General features: G+C 48.6%; 1 protein-coding gene across 1 annotated transcript in view; it reads left to right on the top strand.

Moving 5' to 3' along the window:
• The first annotated feature begins 1739 nt into the window (after positions 1 to 1739).
• Positions 1740 to 6291, top strand: part of Ddit3 (DNA-damage-inducible transcript 3) — a 5737-nt gene continuing 1185 nt past the window's right edge. Inside the window, exons 1-2 of the mRNA XM_013021258.1 lie at positions 1740 to 1852; positions 4081 to 4128. The gene's annotated coding sequence lies outside the window, so the exon portion shown is untranslated. The remainder of the gene's footprint in view (positions 1853 to 4080; positions 4129 to 6291) is intronic.

The following is a 6291-nucleotide window of genomic DNA, read 5'->3' as shown; positions in this document are numbered from 1 at the left end:
CAGCAGCGAGCCAACAGGAGGGGCCGCAGTGCGCATGCGGGAGCGCGCCTGCCCCTCCCCCACAACCCCCCATTAATCCCCAAGAGAACAAACACCCCACGCGGCCCCCCCCCTTCCTCCGCGGAAGGATCTGCGCCTCTTCCCAGGCCACTGGTGGCCAATCCCCGGCCTCCCCGGGGAGGGGCCTCTTCCAAAGCCACAATCTGTTGAGGGAGCCAGGAATGCCAGGTCCGGGAGGGGCCAGCCCCAAAAGATGAAAGTCGCGACTTGCCCTGCCCCGCCCCGCAGGCTTCCCGGGTGGTGTGCCGGGACTTGACCCGCTTCCCCAGGTCAACATGTCACAACACGACCTGGGCCTGTCAAGTCACATGACCTCTGCCTGTCACTGACAACCTGGTCCTTCTTTAGGCCAGATGGTCCAGCCCACCCCCACCTCCATTAACCGAGGGAAATGGAGGTCTGGAGCGTCGGAGCCGCCTGGCCAAGGACCTGTCACTGCCGCACCGTCCAGTCAATACCGCTTGGAGACAGCTTCTAGTGAGACAACGCTGGCTGCCCCTTGAGGGTCTGACAGGATGTCTAACAGGCCACCACATGGCCTCTTGTTTTCCCAGCGCAGGAAAAACATTTTGCACCGTGATTCTAGTTTTGTTCAAGTTGCCTCCGAGTTCCTGGATCTTTTATTTTCACATCTCGTCCTTTAATTTGCAAATGAGAACGGCAGGATTCCTGAGGAACTGAGGCTAGCGAGTGGGTTTCTGACAAGCCACTCCACAGCCGTCGTGCGTTCAAGTGCACGTTTCAGGCTTCGGGATCTACTGTAGGTCATGACCTCAGATACCTAGAAGGCAGGAGGCCAGCTCCTCAGGGGGGAGGCACAGGACTAACTGGAACCGTGAAAACGGAGAAGCTCGGTCTACAGTGAAAGACAGAAGAGCACCACAGAGACGGGGGGCAATAAGTAGGAAATCAATCAGGTTCACTCGGTAAATTCTGGCTTTAGAAGGCTAATGAGAAACAAGGTAACAGTCAAAGGTGCTTCTGAGAGAAGTGTAAAAGGACTACAAGGTGATACCGGTATCTCGGCCTTGGGGGAATGCAAGGAGGCTGAAGAGTTCCTAGTAAAAATACTCGAGATGGTGTCAATCCAGGTGGACAAATGCAAACTTTAAAGGGCTATGTGCCCGTAAGCGGGGAGGGACCAGAGAAAATGGGAGTTCCTTATGGAGGAGGTAAAACAGGGGTAATGCAGAACAGCAGCTCCTAAGGGGAAGACGCTGCAATGAGGTTCCATGCCTCAGTCTAAGGGTGGCCACGGTTGAAAGCCGTTGGGGCCGTTGGGTGCTGGGAGCTGGCGCCCCGCCCTCTCTCCTCTCTCCCACCCCCCGCACCTCCCACCACCCTCGACGTCCTCTTGCGCGTGCGCGCGCAGACACCGGTTGCCAAACATTGCATCATCCCCGCCCCCCGTCCACCCCTCCCCCCCGTCCACACTCCCCTCCGCGCGCGCGCGCATGACTCACCCACCTCCTCCACGGGGCCTCGTGACCAAAAGCCACTTCCGGGTCCAAATCGACGTCGACTCCCAAGCCGGAGGGAGGGATGTGGGTGGTGCCGCAGGGCTCCTGAGTGGCTGATGTGAGGGTGAGGCGGGGTCAGTGCCGGCGTGCCGCTTTCTGATTGGTAGGCTTTTGGATCCCACCCCTGAGAGGAGGGCAAGGCCATGGTAAAACATCGCAGCTCTGAGCTCCGGAGGTCAGACACTTGAGGGTAGTACCAAGAGGATATCATGTTGAAGATGAACCGGTGGCAGCGACAGAGCCAAAGCCAGAGCTGGAATCTGAGGAGAAAGGCGAGTACTGACTCCCTGTCTACCCTTTACTTTCCCATCCTTGGTGATGCGGCTCCACTGTGAATTTAGGGACCGTCCGAGAGAGGGATGGGCAGAATCCTCTATTCCGCAGTGTTTTGCCCCCACCTCCTTTCCTTCAGCGATGATGTTACTTGGCCCCTACCTGGAGCTCTTAAGAGCCCTAGCTCGGAGCTGCTGTGCCAAGAGGCCTCGGTTGCCCTCGGGAAATTCATCCTTCTCCGTTGCCAACTCCAGGCCACTTCACCAGGCCTGTCCTGAGAGAGGCGAGACGGCAGGACACACCTCCTCGTGACGGTGGCTTCAGCCGTTTCCGCTGCTTAGCCACCAGCGGCATACCCCTCCCCCACCCCCAACTTTCAGCTGCAACGTTTATGGGGCTGAGGCTCAGGACAGAATCTTGAGATTGACACCTTTAGGAGCAGGAGTACTGATGGACAGGAAGCATAGATGGATTTTCCCCTTTTCCCAGAGGTCTCCGGGCTTACCGCACAAGAGAGCAGCCTGGAAACCCATTTGAGGTTTCCCCAGAGTATTGTCCTTCTCCTGGGCTTGATCTATGCCTCTCCCTGTCCTGTCTCCTAACTAATCTCTGTAACCATTGCATCAGGCCAGCCCACAGTTTGGCTCTGTAACCCTCTGGTCTGGAGCTTCACTGCTGATGAAAGCCACATCCCATACATTATAAGGCAAGGGAGTGCTCCCCAGAGAGGATAACCCTACAGAGAAATACACAGGGCAATATTGCATCTCTAGTCCCCTAGGACAAGTAGCTGTACACTGCTTCTGGTTTTGTCCTCCCTTCCTTAAAGTGACTGGGGGAAGGTGGATTTTTTTCCATTCATTTTACTGTGTTTTTTTTTTTCTTTTTTCTTAGATCTGGGGATTGAGCTCAGGACCTTGCACTTGCTAGGCAAGTGCTTTGCCACTGAGCTACATCCCAACCCTCCATTCATTTTAATAAATACTTAATATGCACCTACTATGTACCGCAAGGTTTGGGGTCCAGACTACATTCTAAAGATTGAAAAAAATATCTCTGCTCTCAAAAGCTTGCATTTCAATAGGGCCAAGGAGAAAACTAAAGCAGGAAAAGAATGTTCAGGATGTGGTTTATCACTTGTGCAGAAATTACCTCACTAAGGTGATATTTAAATGAAAAACGCAGAGAGGTAATCCAGTAAGTTATGAAGATCATGTAGAAGAGCTAAGCCAAAAGGCATAAGACTGAAGCATGTCTGGTATCTTTGGGAACATACCAGTGGACTGGACTAGTAAGTTGGGAGAATGGTGAAAACCCAGGCAGGGAAGAAGCAGATTGTGTAGATCCTTGGAAGCCATTTTGAGGATGTTAGTCTTTAATATGTATGAAGTAGGAAGTCATGAGGGTTTTGAGGAAAGGAATGCCCAATATTAAAAGGGCTGTGGTAAGTTCCATAGTAGAGTGCTTAAAGGCCCTGAGATCAAGCACCAGCTTGGCAAAGAACATAAAAAAGTGCAGGGGGAGGGGGGGAGAGGCAGGCTCACTTTGACTTTAGTATTCAACTTAGGTCATGTGGGGTAGGTAACAAAAGCAAACAATTCTGCAAGAATTCCAAAGGAATTCAGGAGAAATGATGATAAATTGAGCTACACTTGGAAACAATAGAATTGGAAAGAATGTTTAGGTTCTCAGTATTTTTTAAAAGGGAGCTACTCTGGATTGAGTTGTGGGGTATAAGCTGGGAAGAATCAAGAATGATACCAAGGTTTTTAACTTAAGAAACTACAATTTCCAATTTAGTGAGACAGGGATACCCTTGGAAGAGAAATATCTGACTTTTTGGCATAATCTAAAGGGCTGTAGATATCCAAAAGAAGATGGAAAACTGACAGTAGACAGCAGAGATGAGATCTTAGGAGAGATCCAGACTGGAAATGTACATTTGGAGTATGTCCTTCCCAAAATTCAGTCTATAACAAGTTTCACCCCTGTCTTGAATTTAGATAAAGCTGATTTGGCCATGAGTTTGCTTATTATGTAATCAGGACTGCAAATGTCAGCAACTAAAAATAAAGGAAGTTGAGCTTTCTTCTGTCCTTGGAATTGGATACAGGACCCTTTAACTATAACTGTAGCCTAACTATGGAAGGACAGTAGGAGACTGGAGGTAAATAACTTTCCTCTTTCTCTTTCAGAAATGGCTAACATTTGTCTTTGTTCCCTATAGTGTTACAGAAGGAAGTGTATCTTCATACATCATCACACCTGAAAGCAGGTAAATTTAATTCCTAAGTAATTCCAAAAGTAATTCCTAAGAGACATTGCTTAGGCGCCCTTTGGTCGGACCCTAAGAAGTTATTAGAAGATCTAGCCATCATGGGAGATGAAAGTTTCAATCCAAGCAAATATTTTGCTGTCACACCATGTCCACCATGGGGTGACCTGTAACAAGCTCTGTGTGTGTGTGTGTGCGCGCACGCGCGCACGCATGCATGTGTGCGTCCTAGGGATTGAACTCAGGATCTGAGTTATTTTGCTCAAGGCTAATGCTGTACCTCTGGTGCCAAAGCTCTACTTCTGGCCTTTTGGTGCTAAACTGAAGAGGAGTCTCAGACTTTACTGCCTAGGCTGGCTTCAAACCACAATCCTCAGATGTCAGCCTCCTAAGTAGCTAGGATTACAAGCATGAGCCACCAGCACCTGATGCAAATAAATAAAATAAAATGCAAATCACTATTTGCATTTTATTTCCTACTTGAAAGCTGATTAATAGTGATGAAGTCCCAACAAAAGTAATTGTTTATTTTACCAATCCTCTTTAGGGTTAGATGAACGCAAGAACCATTTGCTCAAGTGCCTCACACAGGAGAAAGGAGCACTAATGTCCCGGTAATAGCCCCTAGAAATTACTAATAGAGTTTCCAAGTAGGTTGAGTACTTTTACTAGGACCCTGTAAGAATGTATATCCAGGGTAGAGTGCTTGCCTAGCATGCCCTGGGTTTGATTCCTTAGTACCACATAAACAGAAAAGGTTGGACATGGCGTTGTGGCTCAAGTGGTAAAGTGCAAAAGACACTAAGGGCAGTGCTCAGGCCCTGAGTTCAAGCCCCAGGAGTGGCCAAAAAAAAAAAAGAATATATATCCATCTGGCACCAGTGGCTCATACCTATCATCCTAACTACTCAGAAGCCTGAGATCTGAGGATTGAAATTTGTACCCAGCCCAGTCCAACAAATCTGAATTTTTTTTTCCCCTGTGCTAGTCCTGGAGCTTGAACTTAGGCACTCTAGGATATCCCTGAGCTTTTGTGTGCTCAAGGTTAGTTCTCTACCACTTGAGCCACAGCCCCACTTCCAGCTTTTTGGTAATTAGAGATAAAGAGTCTCACAGACTTTCCTGTCTGGGGTGGCTTTGAACTGTGATCCTAAGATCTCAGCTTGCTGAGTAGCTAGGATTATAGGCTTGAGCCACCAGCATTCAGCTTTGAGAGACTCTTACTTCCATTTAGCCAGTGAAAAGTCAGGAAGTGGAGGTGTGGTTCAAATGGTAGAGCTCCAGCCATGAACAAAAAAGCTTAGTGAGAAGACACTCTCTAAGGAAATGTTAATACCAGGTTGGATATGTTCAGTGTTAAGAATGGATGCTTAGCATGTCCAAGACCCAGGGTTCAATCCTCAACCAGTATTCATCTCTAATGTTGTAGCAATACAATTTTTTAAAAAATGGATGTGACTTTTGGTCCAATAAAAATATTTACAGGACCAGATATGGTGATGCAGTGCCTATAATATCAGAACTTCAAAGGTTGAGGCAGGAGAATCTTTGAATTCAAGGCTAGCCTGAGATGCATATTGAGACCATGTCTTAAAAAGAACCTTTGTGGACTGGGAAGGTGGCTCGGAGTGCTTGCCTTGTATGCATGAGGCCCTGGGTACAGTTCCTCAGCACCACATAAACCGAAATAAGCCGGAAGTAGCGCTGTGGCTCAAGTGGTAGAGCACTAGCCTTGAGCTGAAGAATCGAGGGACAGCACCCAAGCCCAGAGTTCAGGCCCTACAACCAAGACACACACACACACACACACACATACACACACAAGCCCAGAGTTCAGGCCCTACAACCAAGACACACACACACACACACACACACACCTCTGTTTAAAAAAGAAAAAAAAAGCACTAGAACCATTACTCAACCTGTGGAGCTTTTTTTTTGTTGTTGGTTGGTTGGTTGTGGGGCTTGAACTCTGGGCTTGGGTGCTGTCCCTCAGCTCAAGATGCGCTCTACCACTTGAGCCACAGTGCCACTAATGGTTTTCTGAGTGGTTTGTTGGAGATAAGAGTCTTACGGATACAGGTGGATCTGATGCAACAATGAGAAGTACAAGTTGTCATGTCCAAAACGAGCTTTACAACGTCGGTGTGGGGAGGGGGGGGG

Source organism: Dipodomys ordii, unplaced genomic scaffold (genome assembly GCF_000151885.1).
Source record: "Dipodomys ordii isolate 6190 unplaced genomic scaffold, Dord_2.0 Scaffold3, whole genome shotgun sequence".
NCBI lineage: Eukaryota > Metazoa > Chordata > Mammalia > Rodentia > Heteromyidae > Dipodomys > Dipodomys ordii.
This window is presented reverse-complemented; position numbering and strand designations above follow the sequence as displayed.